We start from the raw sequence: 25,578 nt of genomic DNA, 5'->3' as shown, positions 1-25,578 counted from the left end.
TGGTCTATGGGCATTGCGAATTTCTTATCTTCAGAATTCTGCATTTGGGCCTCCACCAGTACTCTTGAAAAGGTAGTTTAGCAGGGTATATACACGATTGATTTTGTGAGTACTGCTCTTTGTATAAGCATGTGCTTTTTAGAGTGCGCTTATGTAAAGTGAAAGGTGGGCGAAATCAAAGTAAAGTCCTCGGCCTGAGGAAGTCTTGTAAAAGCTGCTTTGTTAGAACATGAATCCGCAAAGTGCAAAACCTCGTTTCCCTTCAATTACCTCGACAGTCTTTGAAGTCTTCCGCGATCCCTCCCACTTTTTTCCCCTCCCTTTAGAACAATCAGGTGGCCTCGACTTTCATATGAAGCGAAGCGCATCACGAATGAATACCAGGCATACGTGTGCTCCACTACAATAAGTAGCAACCTTTGCAAAGCGGTGGAGCGTAGCCGTAACTAATCCGAAAATGAACGACAAAGAATGCGTTTTCCAATTACGTTGATCAGCATATAAAGGAGGTTTCTTCTATGTGGGCTGCAATAAGAGGAGAGGGCAAGTTCAAAATGCAGCTGTATATAAGGACCGCTCTTGGATATAACAGCGAAAAAAAAATGTAATAAACCGTGCGCTGGTATACCGAGCATTCAGTGTTTGCACAAAGCAGTGCTAAAACATTGTGGTTTAACCGACCGCACCAGCCAGCTAAATTAGTGGCAAAGAAGGAAGTGGACATTTTAATGGACAGCAATTATATGGGACTGTTCAGTATGCACGATTTTGCAAAGCAAATAATAACCAGTTTCAGTACAAATGTTCTCCTGGTACACACGCACACACACTTGACGGAGGAAGGCATGTACTTTTCGGGATGGTGTATGTCTGAACGATTCAATAGTTTACACTTCTACGGCCAGCTATGAGAAAGGAAAACATGTAATTTTAGGTAAGTTTTTATAACATCGAATAATTATGCCTTCTGGGTACAGAGATGAACCTCATCATCTTCTGAAGACGGTTTTTTTTTATTTGTAGGCGCGCCTTCTGAAGCTGTTGAGGCGTGTGCCTTTTCCCTTTGAGCTGACACGAAGGCCGCCAGCTGCGCAGTTACTGAAACCCTAATATCGCACAGCACGCTCAGAATGCATTAAAGTTTTGACATCCAATGTATCACGCTTGTCGTCACAATTATTATCATGTTTAGTTTTGTCCGGGATTGTAGAACACGAAATCGGAGCCTTTTTAAGCCAATGCGGCGCTCGCTGTAAATGCAGCATACGTAGGGTAGGTCATTTTTACAAAAAAGTAAGCAGGATCAGTGGCAGCATTAGAGGGGAGAAGTAAAAATACCACGAGCATACAACGTACGAGTGGGGTTTGTTCACATAGAAATGCTGTGATCCCGGCATGTTATACGTAAACCAGAGGCATCTACTAAACTAGAGCGAATGCACTTATTTAAAAGTGATTTAAAAGAATAAGCTTAGATCGAATTTCACAATACACCTTGGAGATTGGTGAATCGAGTTTCCGAATCTCAGTTTAGTTGATGATATCACGTTTCTGAAGGCGATTACCCGGTAGGTGGAACGCATTCGGGTCCTAAAAAGATTTGATTGATCGATATGTGGGTTTTAACGTCCCAAAACCACTATATGATTATGAGAGACGCCGTAGTGGAGGGCTCCGGAAATTTAGACCACCTGGGGTTCTTTAACGTGCACCCAAATCTGAGTACACAGGCCTACAGCATTTCTGCCTCCATCAGAAATCCAGCCGCCGCAGCCGCGATTTGAACCCGCGACCTGCGGGTTAGCAGCCGAGTACCTTAGCCACTAGACCACCGCCGCAGAGTCTCCTGAAAAGAGAGGCTTCCAGTTCTTGTTTGGCTGTTTTCCTTGAGCACAAAACGAATGGGAACGGGCTCGATGCGCGCGAAAGTGGTTTTCTGTCCACTCTGGTGTTTTGCCTCTCATCGCTTCTCAAGTGGATGTACCTGTATAAACATGTCTCTGCAGCTGACCTGTACGCTTTGTACGCGTGCGCGCTATTCAGAATATATTCATTATTCTTCCAAAAAGACGAATGAATAATTCATGGGTTCGTGCTGGGTTTCTCTTTCAACTCAGTACACGTATATTTAGCGGAAGGGATAGTTTGTGATATATTGTCGTTAAAGTTTACAGCGCTCAAACTAACGGGGCGTAACAGCACTTGTGTTGTTCGGCGACGACCCATGCGCTTGAGCGCCGCAAGTTTAGCAAAGATGCATCGCGCAGTCTTCGTAACTACAGGCACGCCCAGTGTTGTTTGCTTTGTTGTACGCTTGCTTCGTGCACGAGTGTCTCAAGTTGTATACAATCTCTGTAAGAATAGGTTGCGCAACGACGAGGCAGACTTTATATATGGTAACCTAAACATTGCTAAGAAGGAAATTACACAGGCACTTCCCGATGAGCATCACAAATTATTCTGAAGTGCCTATTTGCGCCCGTAAATTATTTGCACGGTAAACCTGGTATCCTCTGTGAACCCACCATTAGTGCTTTTCTGAGTTAGGCAATGAATAAGTCAGAGAAGCAAGAACACGCACAGAGACTTGCAGGTATTCACGCACACACACAGTCACTCATTAGTACTGTTCGTCCCGTCAACTGAGGCGGTCAAGGATCATGGTACAAGGTCTTCGTGATGGCGTTCTCCTGCGGCAATATGATGAAATGCACCAGGTAGCATCATTGTTCAAGCAGAGGAACATTCGGACAGGGACCCCGTGGTGAGTTTGGGGGACAACGAGGCGGTGCTTCTGAGGGGGGGGGGGGGGTGTTACAAGATAGGGGCTGCCGAGGACGTACGTGGTGCATTGGTAATCGCAGTAGTGTCATCATGTTGCGGACTCCTCCTCAAGAAGGCTACGAAAGAGCGCCGAGCTGCTTAGCTTTTGCTTCCTGTTGCGTAAGAATTTATACGTCGCAATCTTTATTAGAAACGTCATTCCCACATCGTGAATAAAGAGAAGTTTTTGGCCGTGAAGCAAGCCATCTGCTTAGGCGGCGAAACAGTCGGAAGAAACAAGACAGTCTTTGAGAGTCTTTGACACCCCATAGAAGAACAAGCGATGCCATCGATTTGGGTCGCGTACTTGGCCGGGACCGTTGTAACTGCGCTATTGGGCAAGAGGCTCTCGCACTCGCGTCTCGTCACGCATGGTTCAAGCGGCAGTTGCGGCAGCTCCCACCAAACATCCAGCCGTGCGTCCTCGGGGGTTCGAGGAACGTGCAGTTGCTTTGAATTTCGCTAGCGGTTACTTGTTGCAATTTTCGTAGGTGAGGGCCGAATGATGACCCCGTTTGCTTGCTTTATTTCTCTGCGCTGCTACACAAGTCCAACGCTGTGTGCTCGAGTCGTGCAGTGCATGCGCTCACGCAGCTTGTAACTAGTAGCTTGACCAGCTCGGAAACGAGTTATGTTGTAACGACACCTGCCGACAAGCGGTGACTAAGAGTCAAATGCGCGCTGTATATACACGAGTGATTATTCTAGATTTTAGTACGGCGGCTGTCTCTCAGCTATCGTACTGCCCCTATCGTTCTAACTTGAGACAACTTTTACATCCGAAGAGCGCTGTGCGTATGCAGTGGCACGCTGCTGCCAATTGACCCAGTGTTTATTTACTATCGGTCAGTATTCCAGTCAACGTCTTTACCCCTAAACGTCACCTCATTTGCCGCCACTTTCTTCACAATAACTTACCTCAGAATAGCTGTCGATAAAAGGATGGTACAGACTGCAACATTTCAATACTCTTACGAAGGGTCCATCTTACAAATGCGCGCGTGCTTGTGAGCTGAAGGGAATTGTATGCGAATTATACAGTTACACAAGCGTCATTTCCTCGACAGTAGTCGTCGTTATTTCGGTCTGTTGCGCAAGCACAGTCACGTTCGGTTTTTTTTTTTTGCCCTGTTCAGTAAGATCACTGGTCTTCACAGGAGTGACCCTTTCGAAAGAAAAGCGAAACCTTGTAAATTTAATGAATACCTGTTGTTTTAAGACTGTTATCGCATCTTCCAGTTTAATTTCAAGTTGCATTCCCTTCGACAGCTGTCGCCAACGCCGTTATGTGAGCCTCACAGTGAAAGCCTCACCATGTGCGATTCTCGTGCGCCCAAACCGTCGTTGAATAGTTTGTTATGAGGAGTCGTTGAATAGTTCGTTATCAGGAGTTCATGATCATTGCCAAGTGTCGCGTTTCTTGAAAGCAGAATCTGGAGCCTCAGTACAGTTCAGTTTAAGTTTTCTAACATAAAGCGGCTCATTGAGACAGCAGGAAGAGCTATGCAAGTCTACGTGTAGGCGATGCTTGATCATCATCATCAGCCTGACTACGTCCACTGCAGGACAAAGGCCTCTCCCATGTTCCGCCAGTTAACCCGGTACTGTGCTTGCTGCTGCCAATTTATACCCGCAAACTTCTTAATCTCATCTGCCCACCTAACCTTCTGTCTCCCCCTAACCCGCTTCCCTTCTCTGGGAATCCAGTTAGTTACCCTGCTTAATCAGGAGGTTCCATTTGTAGCGCAGGGGTTCTTTTATGTGCGCCCATTAAAAGAGTGAAGATGTGTATGAAGAAGGGTGAGACGGTGGTGGCGTATATAATCTGGCACGCGTATAGAGACAATGTAGGAGAGAAAGCGTAAGCTCTCTTCGTCTTCGAACTGAGTACTCCATACCGCGAAACAGACATGATACCTTCCTATTGTTCAAGGCTGTTAAAAAAGTACCGGCTTTATTATCTTAATTAGTTTGGTGGGTAAGAACCGACATTATCGTAGACACTGTGGCGGCAATGCACAACAGATGCTCTGCATTATTCCATTGAGAAGTGCATGATCAAACTCGGCGCATCATCCAGCGAAGATTAAGTGAAAGTCGACACAGGCAGTGTCAGGTGGCGCTCGTCTACGCGCCCTTCGAATTCGCCCTATTCGCTGAAATGGACTTACGAATGGTGTGATAACCCTAGCAGTGGGTTATCGCTGATTAAAGTACGCGGGAAGTACTGAATATTTGCCTAACTTTATACGTACGTGCATATTAAACGCTTTATTGACAGCTGTGCTCTGCATCTTTTGCGCTAATTTCGTCCGTCCGTCTCGAAGGTTGGTGGAACCGTTCAACGTGAAGCTATGGTCGACAGTCGGCCACCCTCACGAGTATGCGATCAGTGCGTAATGATGCAAGGAGGGCGTCGTACCATAGTGGACATTTCCAGAAGCACTCACAGTCGACTGTGGCCGGACTTATTAGCGCTCCACATATATAAGCTGGCAACGTGCTTCCGGTGGCACGGCACGAAACTTTATCAGCATGTTACCCAGATGCATAAAGGAAATGACGGCGGCGCCGTCAGCGTTAGCGAATGGCCTTGACTTGCTTCGCAGAATAATGCACCACCGCTTGGGTTTTCGAAAGAGAACGTGCCACATAGTCATCGGCCCTGCATTCGCAGTCTCTAGTGAAAGCTCCCGGCAGCTCGGAGGGCCTTGACTTCGGCGTACTTCCACGAGATTTCCGCAAACTTTTCACGTGGCTGCTCGATAAGAAGGGCCCATTCATGTTTCATTTTTTGCATATTGTGTCAGCGGTTCGCGCAGCGCTCGCACACCTCCGAGTGTATAATGTCGCCGTCCAGTGCGGTGCTCGCCAAGCGCCGTGGCGTTTGAAAACATGTCGTAACTTTCTCACGTTATGCCACCAGCCGATGACCGCGGGGATAGCCGTGATAGCGCGTATTACCTTCGGGCCATGTGTGCGCGATTCCCCGAGACGCATATATCGTACGTGAAAAACAATGACACCGATATATGTAAAAATATTTGAAACGGGCTGCGTACACCTCGAACACATTCCACCGGGGCACTTCGGATTGATACACTACTGTTCGGAAAGATTCGAGAAGTTTGATCATTAAGCCATAGTAGGTGGGAGATATTCAACATGTGTTTGCTCTCACTTCAAGGGGGTAGCTAAATTCATTATTCCTCGCAAAATATAATACTTTGTTCAATTGGCGAATTTTAGTTATGGTAAGGTTAATGTTATTATATGTAATGTTTCTACGGAAAGTTGCCCTAAAAATGAGGTTTACGTAAGTATAAAAGAATAACCCGCTGAATAATTGATAATTTCTAAAGCACGCGAAGGAGCAATAAGGTGAAAAAGCTTAATTCTTGATTGCCTAAAGTAATCGGCTCTTTGTTCTGACACTTACGGCGGACAGATAAAATGGTTATATATAGTCTATTCGGAAAATAAGGCTGCGCTACGTCACTTGTGGATGAATTGAAATGTGTAAGTGAATACAGCGTGGCTCTTGCAATGCTTTGGCTTTATTAAACATACAAAATATTTGCAAGCGGGCGTGGTGGTAAAAATTCATAACTGTATACTTACTGTAAAATAGCTAAAATTTATTTCTGAGCTTTTCCGCGCCAAAACCATCATTAATGAGGAGGCATGGCGTAGCGGAGGGCTCCGTAAATTTGTAAAACCAAGAGTTCTTCCATGTGCTTCAAGTTTAGGTACACGGGCCTCCAGCATTGCGCCTACATAGAAAGGCAACCGCAGCAGAGATCAAAGCTACGTCTTTCGCGCGCGTCGGCAGTGCATCACCGTAACCACTTTACCAACGTGGCGGCTACGCTCAAATATTTAGGAATCAGTAAAACCAATATCGCGGCTATATATGACTAACATAGCGCTTCCAATTTTTAAGCAGGTATTACGACAGTCTAACTGACCATCTCTTATGTGCCCTGATGACGTGTGCAGGTTTTTTATTCGTAAAATGTTGTGCGTAAAACACGCGCACAAGGGCGCAGAGCCACCCAGTGTAGTGTATTCCGTCTTTTTGTGTTCTTCTACGGGCAACATTTTCAGAGTAATGGGAAGTTTTCCAACAAGCCTAAGTTGATACTTCATAATATCCAGGTTGATTTTTATTTCTTGCTGTCTGCTGGGATATCGACAACAGTAAGATCATGTTCAATAAGTTTATCCTAACGCTTTTTGCATGGCAGAGTGAAGCAAGTCAGGGACTAAAAGGTCGCGCAGAATGTAACTTAGAAGTGTGGCAGCTTGGGCTAGTTGTTATGGCATGACGATAGTTATAGCGCGAGAACAAAACGACGACACAGTGTCCTTCGTGTCCTTCTGGTCTCGGTGTCGTCGTTTTGTTTTCACGCTATAACTATTGTCGCGCAAAACACACGAGGACTAGAAGGACCTCGTGCTTACTGCGCAACGTTTTAGCACGCTACACTAACTTGCCCGCATCAAGCTCATTCTGCAGAATTAGAGGATGTGTTTTGAAGCAGCTTTCCATATATATGGCAAATCAAGAACAATTTAGGTTTGCTTCGGCATTTGGCGCCTGTTAGACAACGTCAGTTCAATCGCTCGGAACACGTGTACAAATGTGCTCACCATATATAAACAAATACTATTTCGATGCCGTAGAAGCAACGCGGCAGACTCAGAATGCAGTCAGGTTACGTCTTCTAGTAGTTTTATGTAGCAGTGCTCGGCGAAGTAACAAGCAGCAGGAATACAACTAGCCCGATATTCAACGGTATGGTGTGTTCCTCGTTCTCAGTTGGCAGCACAGGTGACCTGTTCCTTTCCAAAACAAAATCACCATTACTGTGTGTGCATTGTGAGGTGGTCGTGGACTCACTCAATGGTGATACCAGAAGATGGAACCACCCCCTTCTCCCCAAATTTTCGTTTCTGCCATAGCACAAAGAGCACAAAATGACACTCGATTAGATGTGCCTGCTATAGGCCCCCACTAGATATCGAGGAAGTCCCCCCTCTCCCCTCCGCCATTCTAAAAATCAGTTCCTTAGCACGAAATTGCGGCTACAAGAATAGTAGGCAGGTAACACAGGTCTGTTGTGGACTTCTTTTAATATTATTGCTCCACGGTCAAATCACCACTTCATACATTTAGCCAAACTGCATTTCTTAAGTCCTTTTACCACTTTTCTTTTAACACATTTTTTTCCTTTTTTCACTTGCTAGAAAATAAAGATTACATGACAAAACGACGTCTGCACGCATAGATAAATCTTTGTCTTATTTAGCAAAAGGATTATTGCACCGATGGTCGGATTGATGAATTTATTTATTTATTTATTTATTTATACATCAATTGAACCATTTCTTGGTTTGCATATTTATTGTTTTGTCACGTGTACCGCCAATTTGTTGTAATGTGAAGTGTAATATGTTCAGAGGTAAATTCCTACAGCCTTCACTTGGGGTTCTCGTCAATAAACATGTACAGCGGTTACTCATAAAGACCCATTTAGAGGAGACGATAAAGAGATCGGTGACCTAGAAGGCGTACAGCACTGTGCTATACACTGGTGCTCGCGCAAAGGGCCAATTACGCCATCAGGGGCCAGTGAGCCAGCGGTAAGCGTGAGACGGGTGTGGGCTATATATACTACATGTACGCAAGGGTGCACGGCTTCGTTCACGCGCAGTCATTAAACTTTCCAATGGCGATTGAGCATTACGCGCACGTATATGAGACAATACGTGGTGCCCGACAATCACGGGCCCGTTTTTCAGATGATTTTTTATGGTAAAACCAACACTTGTGGTTCGGCATTAATAAGATAATGCTTGATTACTGTGCTCATTATCTTCGCAATGTGAAGAAGGAAGCTGAAACACGTAGAGCACTGACAACGTTCGGCACGGCTTTTCCTTAACGTTCGTTACGGTAAATACTTTTGTGTGTGTGTGTGTGCACAGAACGTGTGAGAGAAGATCAAGTCAGGTGGGACAGAGCGCACTGTGCGTTTTGTCCTATCTGACATTTTTCGGAAACGTTCTGCGCCGAAAGAAAAGATGTTTCTTTGCAGAATGCAATACCAATCGTACCAAGCAGCCACTCTGTTGCTTCAACTCCAAACTATTGCGCGTTATTGAGACAGTCCTTTCGTCCTGTAGTTGAGATGGGGATGTAACACCATCTGGACGGATACAAAACACAAAAGTGGAAGCAGTAATAAAACAATAATAGCACCATCTTTCACCGCTATATTCTCCTTCAGGTCTGTCTAGATCGTGTTGCTTGGGGCTCGACAGACGGCTGCTGGTGCCACACTTATTATAATATATGAATGATGATAAAAATATTCAGCGAGCTCCGCCTTGCGGACACCAATGAAACAGCGAAGCTGGCAGACTTCCCTTCATTTGGCTTACGCGTGCCTACTTGTTGCAATTTTTTCAGGTATGCCGTATCACTCCTCCTTATTAAGTCCCCTACGTTAAGTTTTGAGTGGGTGGTGCAGTCTCCACCTTTTATAACGAGAGGATCACGTGACACTGGTGTGACTATGATTACGCTGACGCCATTCTTGGGGCTACCGGTTGCCTTCTCCCTTTTTATGCGTCTAAGCTCTTTTATTTGTGTATGCATAGCCTTTTCTTGAAATAGATGTTCTCTTCTTAATCAGGAATGAGCGGTGGGATTTGCCTGACGCTTTGCTGCCCATGTGCATGTGCGATTCCCACTACAGCTACCACGAATGAAAGGCTCGACCAAGAACGGCTCCGCGGTTAAAATGTCTACAACGTTACAAATGCTACCCTCGGACACCACGTGTTGCGCACATCCGGACGCCAAGAAAATGTTAGGGAGGACACATGCAGCGAGGACGCCAACCTTGGCGGCAGCTTTCATACCGCCTGGAGGCGGTAGAACTACGTGAGCGCCCTCTGCCTTCCTGACGCGGGGAAGACGGTCACGCACTTGTCGAAGTGCTGTAGTTTCATCGACGTTTCTTGTTCTACTGTTACACACAGTTTCTTGCGCCCCGGTTGTCCTTGAATTTTTATTTTTATTTTTAAAGTTTAGCGGCACCACGTGGTAATTTGACGTTTCATCCGGATCAACGAAGCGTTTCGTGTTCACTTGCGGAAGTATATGCATTCATACAGACATATATGTCTTATTGAAAAGCAGCGTGGCCGCTGTTCTAGATCCTTCGGAGTTTCGCCTCAACATCCTGAACCAAGCAAGTTCGATAAGCACGATAAACGACACACACACGGAGATAAAGATGCACGAGCAGGGCTGATTATCAACTGAGAATTCAACTTTGCACATGTTGCAAACGCTAGTGTGAGTGCACATGTGCAACATGGGGAGAGAACTAAACGAACTACAATGAACAGAGAGCTTTCATTTACCGCCCCTTAGTATGTCGACTAATATCGTGTAAAAAACTGGAAGGCTGACTTATTTATTGCGTACTGTACTCGCTATTGTTAGCTGCATCTGATAATAAAGTTTAGTATATATCTGCCTGTGTAGCCTCATTCATTAGGTGGGAGACTTTGATGTGTAAGTAATTAGTGGTTAGTGATTATGTTCTGTGTTTAGCGCTATGAATTATTATTAGATGACAGTTTTTTTAATTTTTTATGTATTTGTTGTTTTTACGTTTTCGTATATTTTATGGATGTTTGAAGCATGCATTTATTTACCATACTATTCGATCTTATATCTCTCATAATCATATGGTGGTTTTGGGACGTTAAACCCCACATATCAATCAATCATATCTGAAAATAACTTTAAAAAAGTCCATGAAATGCCCTTCTTAGTCTGCAAGTGCAGCTCTCGTTTACCACCAGTCACTTTTTCAGGAGGCGTGTCAGATGCTTGTAGTTTTTTTTGAGCGCTGATCCTTTTTTTATGACAACAAAACAGTCTGCGAGACCCTACTGGACGTGATCTTCTCGAACACGTTCCTATATTGTTCTCTGGACGATGAGCTAGACTTGGATCGCCTCGACTGCATGACCCAGAATGTCGCGGGATTGAGCCCCGCCTCTGACGACTGCATTTACAATGGAGGCGATGATACTCGACGGCCGTGAACTTAAGCTTACGTGCACCTTGAAGAAAACCAGGTAATCGAAGCTTTCGATCTCTTGCCTACGGCGTCCCTACATATTCATGTAATGCTTTTGAAACTCTATCACCCATAACAACAACAACAACAACAACAACAACAACAACAACAACAACAACAACAACAACAACAACAACAACAACAACAACAACAACAACAACAACAACAATAATAATAATAATAATAATAATAATAATAATACTATATTAGTGCAGATGGCCATTCACGATTACAAAAATACTTGGAACGTGGCCGCATTTGGATAATCAAAGGCGCGCAGTGAGTGCCCTCCGCAATTTTCGAATGAACACGAATCTGATGAACTGTCTTTAGTTCATATCATACCTTCCCACTATCTCTATAGACTCTATCCGCAGTGTGATCGCGATATATTAACTGGACTATGACCATACATACTGTACTTATTCATGTATTATATGCCCTATACTATATATAGTATTGTACTTATTGATTTATATGTGGGATTTAACGTCCCAGAACCACCATATGATTATTAGAGACGCCGTAGTGAAGGGCTCCGGAAATGTCGGCCACCTGGGGTTCATTAACGTGCGCCCAAATCTGAGCACACGGGCCTACAACATTTCCGCCTCCATCGATAATGCAGCCGCCGCCGCCGGGATTCGATCCCGCGACCTGTGGGAGTATCGTACTTATTGTATTTGATTAGTTTTTTTGCTGTTTTATTCTTAATTTTGCTTTTCTGTGTGCTTCTATAGTACATTGCTGTTATGATGTTGGGATAGGCGACTTCAATGTACCCTACCTTCTCATCTTCCGCCAAATATAAATAAAAAATAATATATTAATACTACTATTAGCAATAATAATAAAACATTTTAAAGCAGTGTTTCATTAATTGTTTGCGTTTTGTACAGCAAATCAGTGAACAGCCTCTTTTTGCTCGCTTCTTTGTAGCATTCATTTTTTATTGCAGTAGCTAAACTAATAAACAGTTATTTATTTAACCTCTCTTTGCATATACTGATGTGACGCTGTTTGTTGGTTTCTTTGTGATTATATATAGCGTTCATATAATGTCATTGAAGACTACACAAAGAACAAATAGGAAGTGTTGTTTCATAGAGACGTCTAATGAAAAAGAAATGCATTTGAGTTTGCTCACTCCATTTGAAAGTTTTCGCTGCACGAAGACTGCGAAGAGAATCTAACCGAGAGTTCGGCTTCCTGTTTCTGCAATGAGAGGTTTCGTGAGTCAGCGGACAAGTCGCTGCGCTCGGCTCGTCCCGTCTTCACCGTTCGCGGCCAGTTTCTGCGGGCGTTGAATGCACCCAAAGCCTCCCACGCTGTCGCATCCGCGTTCGCTTTCGACGCAAACCACAGCAGAGCAATATCTTGGTTTCTTTATTTTTCTGCCTTTTCTCTTTTGCCTCTTGAAAGCAGCATGTATGTCGTTGACATTTTAGCAATGGGCGTGGCACAGAACTAAAAACGTCTACATGTAAACCCAACTGCGCAGACTCTTGTGGGATGAGGCTCCTTAGTTTTAATCCAAGCATATATAATGAATGCCTGAGCATCTTGACTCGAAGGAATGAATTAGGGCAAGTAGATGCACTTTTTTTCCCTATGCTTCCTTGCTCGTAGCATTGCTTCTGTCACCGCCCTTGCGTTCGCTCCTTCCACATGTGGCGCTTACGTGGTAGAAATGCTGCAGCTGACGCCCAGGCTAATCACTCACTCCTCCTGAAAGCACAAACAAGTGAGCGATAACCACATAGCTCAACGTGCATGACTCAGAGCACAAAATGCACCACACTCCCAAGGCGTAAGTTATGCCTTACCCGCGAGGTCCTTTGAATAACATTCGGCACTCTAATTGAAGCGCGCCTCGAAGCCTTTGTGACCGCGCAAAATGCAAAAGCGGATAGACAAACATGTTATGAAGAAGAGGCAGAAAAATGAGAACATATTGATTGTAGTGGCTGTAGCGCATATTTAACCACTGTCTGTCGTATTTCTACCTGCGATTATTCTTTTTGTACGTACGTGAAGAAGTAGGCATATTTGCCCCAAATTGCGTAACATAATGACGGAGAATTCGCACTAGGCACCTGTTTCTTTCTATCCACAGAGCACGTGCATACGTACCCGCACGTGATGTAATTTGAGCGAAAACATTCGTTGCGCGTTCCTGATAGTGATCGCTTCCTATAACCGCCGAATGCCTGGCAGGGGAACCGAGTGGCGATCTGTCGTTTCCCAGAGTGCCCGAAAGATATGGAGCGGTCGTCGTCGCCCGGTTTCCGGGTCCTATCCCGGAAAGTACTCTTTCATTTTTGCGAGCAGTGCACGAGGCCTTCATCCGGCGTCATTGCAGTTGCGGCCTCCAAACGGGGCTCATGCGACCACCAGCGTCATTGACATTTTCGCTAATAATGAAGTTTAATTCCCAGGAAATCAATTTAAGAAAGAATGATAAAAATAAAATATGACGTAGATTTCAGACAGTGAAGTTCAGAAGTGCCTCTCAGGAAAGTGAAGAATTCGAAGTTAAAGGACAATGTTTTAAGCGATTGACAATTTCGCAGAATAACCTTTAGGACACTTCAAAACATTTGCTCAAAACATGCGTGCAAAAAGTACCGATGATTTTGGGCAATGCAGATTTTAGGCGCGATATAGATTTGACGTATTTAAAGGATAGAAACGTACTAGCAGAAAATATTTTAGGTAGGCCTGACCATATTGTCAGTAGCATAAAAAAGGCGTTCTTCTCAGTTTCAGTTAAACAGCCTTTGGCGCTTTTAGAAAAGAAAAAAAAAGAACGTTACGTTTACTGCTTAATAATATCTAAAGAGCACTTCTATTATCAAGTTAGTTATAATAGTAACCGAGGTTTAATGCACCGGAGCTACGATACAGTTATGATGTGTGCCGTGCTTGAGGGCCCTGGAATTTTGATTGATATGTGCGGTTTAACGTCCCAAAACCACCATATGATTATGAAAGACGCCGTAGTGGAAATTTCGACCACCGGGGTTTCTTTAACGTGCACTCAAAATGTGAGCACACAAGCCTACAGCATTTTCGCCTCCGTCGAAAATGCAGCTGCCGCAGTAGGGATTAGATTCCGCGACTTGCAGGTCAGCAGCCGAGTACCTTAGCCACTAGACCACCGTGGTGGCGTGGCCCTGGAATTTTCCACCACTTGGTGTTCCTTTGTGTTTACTGAGCTCACACAAAATACGTGCTTCTAGCATATCGCCTCCAACGAAATCAGGTTGCTCCGGCCGGTATCGAACCCTCAATCTTTGGATCAGCATCGGGGCACCCTTAATCCTTATACTATCGCGCCTGACTGCTTAGTACGCCCTGACTGTAAATAATAAGATACCTAGTGTTATTCGAGAAACATACCCGCACAGAGGAACGAACCATCGTGCATTTGTTTATTTATTGATTTATTGAAAAATACCCTATTGGCCCAAAGGCAGCGAGTAAGTAGGTCACAATGAAAAATCAGAAGTAAACTCAGAAAGAACGACGCTACAGTGCACGTTATTAATACCGTCAAAATACTTCGTAAAAAATTGACAATGCATTCAGTCATCGTAATTCGAAAAAACACCATGCGTAGATTACACCACGTTAATCGAAAGAACTCGCAACACTTCAGATTACAATAGAGCTTGAAAGTTAAATGATAAATGGATAAAAGAGGGAAAAAATCACAATGCTATATCGAGAGAACTTATTTCACGTTTGTGTTCATTTTACTGTAACTTTCAATCACTCTCGGGTTATCAAGGTTTGCAGTTTTATAAAGCGCAAAAGAGAACGGACGAAGATGGAAGAACACACTGTCTTAACTAGTAACATGTATTTGATTCCGCAATTTTACACGCTGCAGGAAAGCATGTTCAAAACGTTATTCCCCAATAAAAGCACTTTCTCTATCTGAAAGGTTGACAAACACAATTGTTGGATGTATAACACGTGAGGAGGAATTCTTGGAATTTTGAGCACATGGTGTTCTTTAACGGGCACCTAAACACACGGGAATCAAGCATTTCGCTTCCATTCAAATGAAACCGCCATGGCTTGGATTGAATCCCGCGACCTTCGGGTGAGCAATAGAGCACCAAAATTATCGGACCACTGCAGCGGATGGAAAGGTTTGGAAACTTGGTGCTGATGCTTTCAGGACCTAATCTTGGACTATAGCCAGTTTTAGCGATCAGTCGTCTCAGCTGGTCATACAAAAGGCATACATTGACGCACGCACTGTATAAAAGTTCACAACCGCATGATTTGCAATCAATTACGAGGCACTCATCGCGTGTATGATTCCCAACCTTATTGTCCCCATTCTTAATGCTCTTAGGCTATACACCGTACGCCTTTCCCTGACCAATATACACCTCACCAAAACAAACCTGGTTCACTAAGCTACATTGCTAGTGAATAATGCAGGCTGCTCTGTATTTCTTTTCACATTTATTTGGTCTCCTATCGCAAAGGTAATAAACTAAAATTCCCAAGTTTCCACCGCGTTGACATTCTCTGGTGATTCCACTTTAACGCGCAACATAAAGAAATAATGGCGATGGTGAGTTTCGAAACTCCATGCTCACGTTGGGGAGAAGAATGTGTTTTTCTACCGGACTAAACCCACCCTGAATCGTTTGGCACGTGAATCATTTGTGCCGGCAACGACAATGTCCGCGTGACTGACACATCGGCCCGGCGGTGATCGCTCAGTAGGCGAAGTAGGGTGATGGTATGTAGAGCGGGCGTATGCTCGCAATGCTGCGATCACGTCAGAGCCGCTCAGGACGGAAGAGCGGTGGCGTATGTGTGCCGGAATGGCAGCGGAAGCACCGATGGCGGCACAAACGAGAACTGCTAAGGGCCCAACAAGTATGCCGCTATACAATTCTGCGACTCGCTCGTCTCCGGGCGATGCGGTGGCGCGGGTTCGATGGCTTGAGGTTTGACTCGCGGCCACGGCGGTGGTATGTTTTTCGATTGCGGAGAAATGCAAGAAAAAACCGCGTGCTTGCATTCACGTGCACGTTACGAAAACGTATAGGTGCATGGTCGAAAATATCAAGTTTGCCACTTCGGCGTTCTCTCTAATCATATCGTGGTTTCTGCGTGTAAATACCCAGAAAGTAATGAAGCGAGAGGTCGTTAATTTAGTTCTGGTGGTGTTGGAACAAAATGTCCAAATCAACTTAATTTTAAACCATCAAAAGTATGAAGAAAACATCAAACAAACTACTCTTTGTTACATCAACGCACTAAGTTTTTTTTTGATGAATACGTTATCTCTTACGCGTTCACGCCTATTCAAATAGTTCACCGGTGATCGGCGCTGTGGATCGTCGATTTTGGCATGTTGATATTGCTTATCTTGCACCCAGTGTTTTAGAGTCATTAGTTCAGCCACTCAACTTTCAGAATCTCTTTGAATTTGCCCGTTCTGGCCACACAGTGATTTATGACAGACCTTCGCGTCAACCAATGCGCCTGTGTTGTTAAAAAAAATGCACTTGGCGGACGAATTTGCCAGAATTTCGAGTTCCGCGTGATTATGCTACAGTAACATCAAAGTTCTGTAATAATAAAAAAATCTGCAAGTTAAATATCAAATTAAGGTGCAAGCTTGGCAATCTGACAGCGTCTAGCAGTAAAAATGGTCAGAAATGTATGCCGGCTATTCATTAGAAAGCTCTTGCCAGGAGTTAGGAAAGATTTATTCTACAAAAACATTTTGGAAGGTGTGCCGCATGTATAAAGCATAAAGGTGGCTTTCTCAGCCAGTTTCGAGCAGCTTTGCTTTTGCCTGCATTGTTATATCAGACACAGGGCCGTGTCAGTAGTCGCTCCATGGCGTCGTCGTCACGCGCGCGGGAATGCGCGCTCGCGCTGCAAAAACTAAAAATAAACAAATAAAGATACACGCGCTCCTCAAACGTGTGTGGACGAGCTTAGAGTTCCAGGGTGACAACACCTCAGCCTGAAGATTTATGGCAGCGATGTTTCTAGTCTTCCTGGTACATCCGCAGGCAGTCATAGGTTTGTTCTGTTCACGCTCTCAAGTTGTCTCCTCCGCCGAAAGTGTGTAGCTTCTGACCTTAGCACAATCTAATAGCTACATGTGAGGTCCGTACGTCACTGGGCGCAGTGAGCTGGCGCCGGCTGCAGAGCTTCTCCTCAAGACAGGAAGGCCACCAAAGAACAGCTTCGGCCTTTCTACGGAGCAGCACGAAACGTCTTAGAAATGCGCGAGCTAGTTTTTTTTTTTTTACTACAATGTGCGTAAATGCAAATAAATATGCTTGGGTGCATATATTGGAACGCCAACTTATGCGGAGTGAGGTGGCTCATAAAGAGAGGTGAAGCTAGACGAAATGGTGGAGTTCATTGGAGAGCGAAATTCTAGACTGATTATTAAGATCATGGGCGTCCATTTATGTGGGAACATCTGCCGGCTCTCATCGTAAAAAAAAAAGAAATACCGAGAAAAGCCGACGAGTCTTGTTGTGTCTCGCGAAAAACAAAGCAATGCTTCGCCGCGTGGCACGAGCCATGAAGCGGCACCTCGGTTCTAATTTTCTTTGTCTTATGTGTATACGAACAGTTTGTGCCGCATTTCATATTTTCGATACTGTTTTGGAGTCATTTATCCTCAAAATGTTTATTTTAAATTTTCTTTGCAATAATAGTGTATTTTCTTGCACTGTATACCAGCTGGTGGCCACAAATTCTACACTTTTCGCAATTTTATTCATTTTAAAATATTCTCGTTCTACCGCATATATTTTTGGAAAGAACATTTCAGTGTGCAAAGTTTGCTATGCTTCAAAGCGTGCTGATGTGCTTTTCGAACTAGCATTAAGTGTATTATCGAGACATACGAAAAATAGCCATTTCTACTCATTTTGCATAGGAGCAGCGTAAAAGCTGAAATTTTTAGGATCCTGTCACTTCTTTGACAATGCGACGTGTACCCATATTCCCCGCGTATTAATTACACTTGCTTTGCCCCCATCCGTTATTACGTAACACCTTCATCACCATGAATGCGCCCTTGTCGATACCTGTTTTCGCCAGAAAAGGAACAAAATTTGCAGTGGCTGCTGAATCCTTGGCCTCCTACGCGATTGAGGATGGCGATCACGCCTTTTTGAACGCCAGCGACCAATGAAGCGTGACACGCGGTGGTAAGCGCATGTATGCATGAAGCGTTCTGCCTTTTCCGTCGTCGCCGTGCGGTTCGCAATGACGAAAATGGCAACGTGGATTGCGCCGCCGGTTTAAGTTGTCTTCGAAGGTCGTTTTCTCTGTTTCGCATCATACATTCGCGGTGCTTCGTACTCGCTGCGCTTTTAGGATCGTCCCAGTTGTACGAGTTGCGGCCACTTATGGCTGAGTCAGCGGGAGTTTTATGCCATAAAACAATAAAAGCACGTATATAGTGGCCTATAGACCGGAGATGTTCGTATTATGCAAATTCCCGAATGAACAGGCGTTAAATTAGCGATTATTATTAGCCACATTACATGCATCAGAAAACGAAGACAGAAGCTACACTGAAGAACAGTAACATCACCGATGACGCAGACTTGCGAGTGGGACGCTGCTTACTCACACTTACAGAGCTTCCATTTAGTTTCTACAGCATTTCATCTTTTGAAGTATAAGCACATCAAGTTTACATGTTTAGGATTCTAGCAAAATAGATACAAGAAACCAGAAAACAAGCGAAAAGAAAGGCAGTTAACGAGGTCAGAATGACCGTGATGCTCCGGCACGGAGGAAAGATTGAACACGTGCTAACACAGGAGTGTGATGTCTTTTTACTCGTGGGAGTTGAAGTGCAGTGTCGTTTGAGGACGGACCTTCCCATTCGAAGAGCGCGTGGAAACTAAGTGGTCCGTGGTTCGTGTCTGAATAATAATAAATACTGCCTTGAAGTTGTTCAATACAGCTGGAATCACAGTCAAATGGGGTCACTAACTCACTGGAATTAAAATGCAGACGGTGGCTCAAGTTTGAGTTGGTCCCGCCATTCATTATTCGCCGTCAGTTATATTTTAATTTATAAACACAGTGTACTGGCTCAAGAAACAAAGGAATGATCATGTATGTATGCAAGTAATTCAATAACAAATGGCTAGCTAAGGCTATCCAGTGGAAGCACATTTTTCTCCTCCAGTTCTTTTACCAATCAAGCAGTCTCGGGACAGCGACTCTCAGGCATACGGATCGGTGGTCGACCTCCACGGAAACATTATTTATATAGTTCTTTCGTGTCTTTAAACGCATAACTCACGAAGTTACTACATTTTGTTTTCTTCCGATTTTGTAACTGTTACAGTATAAGTGTGCGCTTTAACATACCGTAATTAAAGCCTAGTTAAACAATCACACTCATAGAAGCATTTAGAGTGACGAATACAGGCTCAGGGCTGGTAATGAGGCCGAACAAACGCTATACCTCACATTCTGAGTACTTATGCACTCTGCCTTTTGCAAAGAACCACACTTTGCAACGCTGAAGATCAATCCGAAGTATGATGGCCTCTCATTTATGTGAATTGAACTACGAGCCTGGCTCACAAAGATCTCGCTGCAGACGTTGCACTGATCGCGTTTCATAAAGAGTCGCCATTAACATTCCACAATACGGTGCAGAAAACCTGTCAGAGACGAAACTCAAGGACATGCCCGCGAGCGGATCATACTAAACGCTTTATGCGTAATAAACTGTCGCTGAAGCAACGTATTATGTAAAGCAGATAGTTCGTTATTGTCCCAATTCCCAACAATCAGTGGCGCCCATAGTCCTACCGCTTCTACTTTTTCATTGTTCCGTTGTTCGTTGGCGGTGACTTAACGCCGCGGTGAGGAAAGCGCTCGACGCGGTTCTCACGTTTTACGCCCACCCCACCGAGTTTTGTAACGTCTCTCTTTCGCGTACGCTTCGTCAATTTTCTTGCGTGAGCCCTTCGCGACGGGAAGATCGTTGTTGCCTTAAAAGCAGGACGTGTGAACCGAGACGCCTTGCGAGCCGTCAATTTCGTTTTTGCATGCGCCTTTCACCGAGCGCGAGATACGTACTACGTCGCGTTGCAATTTTCGCTTCGGAAACATGCTACACGAGCATTGCACGCAACGCGTGGCTATTCGCCTTTATATCCGCCGAACGGGCGATACAAGGCAGGCATTACATCGTCACATCCGCGTCATGCCGTGCCGGAACGATTTCTCACAGCCCGAGTGCCCCGCCTCTCGCTTGCAACACTGTCGTATTTCTACCCGGTGTTTTGACACAGCGAGCCGTGGCCTTCAATTCAGACCACGGCGCTTTGAACAGGCTTACCGCTGGAGTGGACACCTGAGTAGAAGTGCTAGTGAGGCTTGCTGTTCTGCCGCACGACAGGGGCATAGCGAGAAGTGTTTTTGGGTGTGGCGTGCATGTTATGTGTGTTCGTGCGTGCGTTTGTATGTGTTTGTGTGTACCTACGCAAACAAAACTGAACAATTTGGGGTGGGAGAGGTAGTTTGATCTCTCCCCCTGGATATGCCTATGGCGCACGAAGAGTACTTCTGAAACACCAATGCGTAAGAAGTCGCTCACCCGTTCACTTATTATCTACGAGAGAACGTGCAATAGAGGTCCTTAGTCATGCAATACGCGAGTTCTTGTAATGCACGACTTAATCCGGCAAGACGCACTGAGTCGGTGTCCGAATATCTTAATTCAAGCACGAGAATTTTTGTGGATTACCAAGGCTTTCATTCTTCATCAGATTTTTATTGAGTTTTTTAGTTATTAATATCTAAATACTGTGATCATTCAGTTGAAAGATCATGGCAGGGTGGGAAAAATGTTCGAGAATAGTTACATTCATTTTAATACACAATAAGGGTGCAAATAAGGTTTTAGAAGACCAAGGTTCAAAAAATGCCTATTTCAAGAAATTCACAAAGCGACATAGTGTAAAATAACATACTATGCATAATACATGCTAGAGACAAACACAGTATTTACAATAAAGCAAATACAATAAAATAAAAAGTGATTGTTCTTTATGAGGCTGTTTTCGAACAATGGCTGTGTGCTGTACAATATGTCAGTATTTTCAAGATAATTGCAGTCATTAGAACTTCTTAAGTGACTATACTGCAGGATGCCGCTATTGTTAACATTGAAAGGGCCATTTATTAAATTAAAGAAAAATTTCCGGTGGCAAATGCACAACAGATTGTAAGCTACTTTTTATCAATAGCACAAATACTGACCTTTGGCTGTATGAGTTATAAATAAAACGTGAGAGTTTTTTTTTTGAAAATTTTCGATTAGATAATCGTTATGTTTAGTGCTAAGGCACGTTTCCGGGATAATTGTGGTTAGTCGTTCATATCGTGCAGCGCAGCACGACAGGAACAGAGAAAAGACATACACAGCGCCAACTTGCGACTAATGGTGTTATTTGCGTTCAAACATGTTCACTCGCTCACTGTAAATTGTTAAAGCGTGCTGTAGTGAATTCCTGTTTCCGAAATTTCGTGATGATGTCGTGTCACCACAAGCTTAATAGAAGCTTGTGCACGGTACAAGGCTAAACTTTAAAAGATTCTGGTTATCCCATGCACCGGTTAACCGCCGTCGCTGAAAATGTGAGCTGGTAAGGAAGGCTGGACACCGGGGAGTGGGCAGCCGCCACTAAGGCAGCCAATAATAAATTGTATATTAGGATAAGGCAGCCTCTTCGCGCATGCCAGTTTTCATAATTTGCGAAAGGTTACGAAAAAGGTTGGGGCGGACGTTGTGTTTTCAGGTCCCAAAAGGTTTCTAGGAATGCGCAAAAATGTCAACACATACAGTAGCGGGAAAAGGTTCGTATAATAAAGCATCAGAAAAATTTGTTATTTATCAGTCGAAGCGCTGTGTATTGTACTCTTCTGACTTGTGAACGCGTTTACATAGGCCGAACCGGAAGGTGTGTGTACCAAAGACTAAGCGAACACCAGTGTGACGCCGAAAATCTGAATCTCGCCATTTGGGAATTCACTATCAAAGGTGCGGTGGCGCCCCAATGTTTCAAAACACCTCTGTTCTCGATAGGAATTGATAAATTGAAAGAAAAATGTGTGAGTGTGGCTTCTTCGGCATTGTCAGCTAAACAAAAAGAGGTAAGTTACGTGGAATAACTGGCTTTAAGTTGGCGAGTGCAGATTGTTATATTCAGTGATGACACGTGCATGAGCTGTGCTGTATCTTTAGATGATGTTTTCTACGTTTAAGCAGAATCGCGAGTTGTGAAAGTTCGTTGATGTTCGTCGTAGAATATTTTACCGCTCAATGAGTTAGACACAGACAGATCAGCGCATCACACAGCGCTGATCTGTCCGTATCTAACCCGTCATATACACGATACTTTCGTGTATAACACAGAGTCATCATCATAAAGCTTTACCATTACGGAAAGTTCAGTGATAATGACGTGCATAAATAAAATAAACAGAAAAGGCGTGAACACCGAGCTGTAACGTACGCCGGAATCCACTGGGATCTACTGGAGTAGCTGGCATGAAGTGGAACAAATTGTTGTCTGTTAATTTAAAGTGCATTCGTGTCCATACTATAAGTTCTGAAATTTTCAACATATATTCAAATTTATAAAGTAACCTTTATGGAGAACATTTTCGAACCCCTTTTGAAAGTTTATAAAAATGCGATCTAACTGTTCGCATTAGTTTAGTATCCCGTAGCAAAATCGTGGATGGTTTCAACCAGCTGTATAGTGGTTGAATATCCACGTTGAAAGTCATGCTGCGCTCTTGTAAGTACTTTGTGTTCCTCAAGAAATGTAATGACGTGTTTATGCACTATGTGCTCTAAAAATTTACAAGCTGTTGATGTTAGCGAAACTGGTCGATAGTTATTTATTTAAGTGTCACCTGCTTTATGTAAAGGCTTACTACGGGCAATCTTCCAGTCTTCAAGGAGCATATCTTCATTCAGAGACCTAGTGTATAAGACACACAAATATTTTGCGCACCACTTTGTGTATGGTTTTAAGAAAGCATTGAGTATCTCATCTGGTCGAACAGATTTTGTTACAAGTAGATTTAACAATAAATAAGAGATGCCCTCTTCAGAATTGATGACATCTGATATTGCATGTAGGTTTGCATCGAAAAGTCATAGTTGATTATTACTATTTGGCTGGACGCTGTTGAAATATTTATTGAAGGTCGTACAGGCAGCTTTGTCGTCACTATCTAATTTTCTGCCTAAGAGAAATACGTATCTAATGCAGATATATATTCTGCGGCAACTAAGGATCGTTAAACCTTTCTTCTTATTGTCTGTGAGACGTACCTATGTTAAAGGAATACGCGTTTAAGTGGAAGTCAATGTAACTCGAATACATGTTTCGGGTTTTCGCGAAGGTAGGTACGAAAAGTATGCGCAAACATTTCCCTTACTGCGGGAGTATCTGAAGAATGCGATGCGGGTGAAATGCGATCCATGCACCTCTGTGCAGGCAACATAAATTTTCCTTGGCAGATTTCATCGCTCGTCGGTGTCAAAATGCTCTTCGCTCAAAGGGTGTACCGTTCGGCGCAACCGCTCTCTTCCTCACCTCGCCACGGTGAACGAGAATTTCCGAATACTACGTTAAACTTGCAGAGCTGACATGCACGCGCGCAGAAAGTGCGTGAATACGAGGAACATGAAAAAAGAAAACGCCTCGGCTCGTTAGCCACGCTATGTAGCGCCTTGGTTGAGAGTGTAACAAAGTTTCGTCTTTCATTTTTACCACCGATAATCTTGGCGAAAACAAAATTGGTCCGTCCTACTTGAGTAATAACTCCCAGCGCAAGCGTATGTGCCACAGCGTTCGGACAGGCCTCACCGCTGGTCAACCAAAGATGAAAAGAACGCAAGAGAGGCAAAGAAAAATTAATATTTCTGGTCAGACGTAAGCAGTAAATGTGTCCACCACGGTGGTTACACTCTAAGCCAAAAATGGCCAAAATGGGAGCAACGGCTGTTTTTACTCTTTCAGACCGACTGTTACTCTCCGAAAAGACCAAGCAGAACAAGATGGCCGACTTGTTCGAGAATGGGGGAGCAACTGTATTCATCTTAAGTTTGTAAGGGAGCAACGGAAGGAGGAACCGCTGTAAATGCTCTCGTCACGCAACGGTTACTCCCCGGCAGGACACCGCACACAAATATGCATGCCGCCCACATTGATATTCATGGGCCAGATTATTGTTTGTTCTGTGTGCCAAACTTCACCAAACCAAAACAGTGATTTATTTTAGCACCCGCAGATAATAAGATATCAGCGCTGGCTGAACACAGAAGGCCTGAGAATACAGTACGGCAAATACCTAACACACGCAGCAGCAGAATGGAGAGTTGGCACGTCAAAGCGGACCGAATGCCGAAACACATGCAAAACAACGATAAAAAAAGCCTAGACACGCCGTTCGTCCGCGAAGTAAGGGCGTCAAAGTCGATCAAGCACCGAAACACGTGCATAAGGAGCCCCCCCCCCCCCCCCCGCCCAGATATATCGGAGAAGAAAAAAAAAAAGCGGACCCAGACGCGCTTCTCATCAGCCATACACTTAGTAGCACGCTTCTCCGTGTAGTTTGAGGGCAGAATGACAAATCTGCGCCATCTGCGCCCGCACGACAAAAGTGGCGCTGGTGTAGCAAACGATGCAAGTTACAAAGTAATTTTCATTCAGTGTTTATGTCGACTAGCACTAAATAAAAATTACACTCAACTTTTTATATTTATTTATGAGTTTTAGTGTACCTCAGTTTTTTTTTATAATTGTATTAGGAGAACACGCTGAAATTATTGCGCTGACGCCTGTGCTGCCACTGCTGGACGTTTTTTTTTTTTTGGCGCAACTAGGTTCCCGTTCGCACTACTTACTCATTTTCATATGATCTGTGGTTGGCGAGCACATGGACGGGCGAGCTTGTGAGCTATGTTTTGATCGTGTGTGTGTGCCGCAGATTTGCGTTTCTGCTTATTCGTGATGAAGGTTAGTGTATATTTATCTTTATGGAGCGCGAAGTAGTTGTGGATTTTGCTGCTGGGGGGAACAAACACATCGTAAACACGTCTTCAGCTATCTGCAAGCCTGTTCGCTCGTCGGACAAAGGACCGAGCATGCATCAGCGTGCGGGTGAGTGGCATTTCCAGCAACATTTATTGCTCTTACAATACATTGTTGAGTGGTTGCGCTATTGAAAGAGAAATGATTTGCTCTTATTCACCGTATCCATTGCTAAACGTATCGGACTAAATTACCTCTATTACCGCCTGCATACCCTCTTGCTTCCCCTGTCACCACTGCAGTGCCAGTGTAATTTTGCAGTTAAAAGTTCATTTCCGCAACACTAACTCGCTTGAAAAAACATTGGGGCGGGGTTGTAGCTGCATTCATACTGGCACTTTTCTACCATTGGCTTTATGTAATGTTAACGGCTTAGTGTTGGGGCCTTGGGCCGCATTTTTTAGAGATGTAAAGTGTATGTAAATCAGTAAGTGAACAAA

The 25,578-nt window shown here is 44.1% G+C and overlaps 1 protein-coding gene across 2 annotated transcripts in view; it reads left to right on the top strand.

Moving 5' to 3' along the window:
- The window catches only part of LOC119174110 (NADPH oxidase 4), a 261,285-nt gene that overhangs the window by 12,962 nt on the left and 222,745 nt on the right, over nt 1-25,578 (top strand). The window lies entirely within an intron of this gene.

The sequence above is a fragment of the Rhipicephalus microplus genome, chromosome 5 (assembly GCF_043290135.1).
Source record: "Rhipicephalus microplus isolate Deutch F79 chromosome 5, USDA_Rmic, whole genome shotgun sequence".
Lineage (NCBI taxonomy): Eukaryota > Metazoa > Arthropoda > Arachnida > Ixodida > Ixodidae > Rhipicephalus > Rhipicephalus microplus.
Note: the sequence above shows the minus strand (reverse complement) of the source record. Positions and strands in the feature narration are given on the sequence as shown.